Source organism: Coloeus monedula, assembly GCF_965178545.1.
Source record: "Coloeus monedula genome assembly, contig: HAP1_SCAFFOLD_108, whole genome shotgun sequence".
Lineage (NCBI taxonomy): Eukaryota > Metazoa > Chordata > Aves > Passeriformes > Corvidae > Coloeus > Coloeus monedula.
Genome location: NW_028120796.1, coordinates 407,222 through 409,022, shown reverse-complemented (window position 1 = coordinate 409,022; position 1,801 = coordinate 407,222).

Below are 1,801 nucleotides of genomic sequence, written 5' to 3'. Positions count from 1 at the left end.
AATTAAAACAGAATATAATGATATCAATGATGAAGATTTTGAACCGCATATCACCACTAAACAAATACCATACACTGCTACTGAGTTGGCGAAGTTAAAAAAGGAGTACGGGCGGCTTCCCCACGAAGCTGAGATGGAATATGTCTTCCAAGTGTCTCTCACCGGAGGAGACCAAATTCAATTCACTGAACAGGAGGCCAGTGGATATTGGGGACATGGAGTTCTCTTAACAACAGGAGACAAACGTAACACATGGTCGCTGACTCAGCGCGCAGCTTTCTGGGCCGGGGGACTCAATCCTTTAGAAAGGGGAGACCCTTTCGCTACAGTTGGTACCCCTGATCAACTTCTAGAAAGCGTCCACAAAGCCGCCTGTCTGCAAATGATCCATGAAAGGAAATTAACTCCTGGATATGAATCCCCCACGCAATTACCTGTGAAACCTGAACTGATGACCCCTTTAATTCGAGGCCTTCCAGAATCACTCCAATCTACAGCAGCTGTCCTGCAAAAAACCATAGCTGCTGTAGGTCCTGTAGAGAGGTTGGACAGATTCCTTGGAAACCCGAGCGACCAAACTGCATCTACCGATCCTGGGTTTACTCCATATTCAACCCCCTCTCAGCCGCCAGGTTCACAATCAAATTCACCTGCCGGTGATTGCAAAGTTTGGACATGGAGTGAGGTTGAAGAAGATCTGATTAATTACAGTAGGAAATATGGACCGATAAAAATCCCAGAGGAAAAATCAGAAAAAACAAAAGGTGTCAGGTACATTAGGGCTCCTCATAGTGAAAACCCAAAGAATGTAACCAGAGATCCCTAACCGTCAGCATTGGTGCTTATTAGGTATCAAAAAGGGGGTCCCCAGAAATGCGATGGATGGCTTAGCCCTTGATCAGTTGAGTAAGGTAGTGTCTAACTGGCACTGCCAAAAGCCCCTTCTACCCAATCCGTCACTTCAACCCAGTGCACCCCTCCTCCCTCAGAATCTGGGCAGTGAGTCAAAGCCACTTCTCCCTCAAAGTCCGGCCAATGAGCCAGAACAGATTCTTCCTCAAAACCAGGGAAACTAGACCCTCTGTTTCTTGTCAGTGGGCAAAGAAACGGAGCATAGGTATACCTGAGAATGCTCACTAAAAATAAAACGGGAGATATAACGATCACAGCTATTACAAGTCCTAAACAGGCACCTGTAACTTTTCTGATTGACACTGGGGCACAAATTTCTGCGCTGACAAAAAAAGATGCCCAGAGGTGTGGAATTGTTCCAACAAAGAACCGATATTGTGTTTTAAGTGCCTTGGGCACTTAAACAGAATCTATGAATGGGGCCTTAGTCAAGCTCCCTTTGCCTGGAGAGGAAAACCAACTCTCCATCCATGGGGTGATTGGAGATATTCCAACCAATTTATTAGGGCTGAAGGCCCTTGCTAGGAGGCAGTGGGAGGACTCAGAGGGTCTTCTGTGGTCTTTTGGCACACCACATTTTAACATCAGACTGCTCCAAGCTGCAGCCTCCCTACCATTCAGCAAAGTAACTAATGTGAAACAATACCTCCTTCCCCTGGGTGCCAAAGAGGCTATCAAGCCAGTGATACAGGAGCTACCACAACAAGGAGTAATACTTCATACCCATTCTCCTTTCAATTCTCCGGTGTGGCCAGTGCGAAATCCTGATGGGAAGTGGAGGCTGACAATAGATTTTCGTAGGCTAAATGCCAACACAGACCCTTTTACAGCAGCAGTCCCAAATCTAGCAGAATTCATAACATTGATTCAAGAAAAGGCTCATTCAATC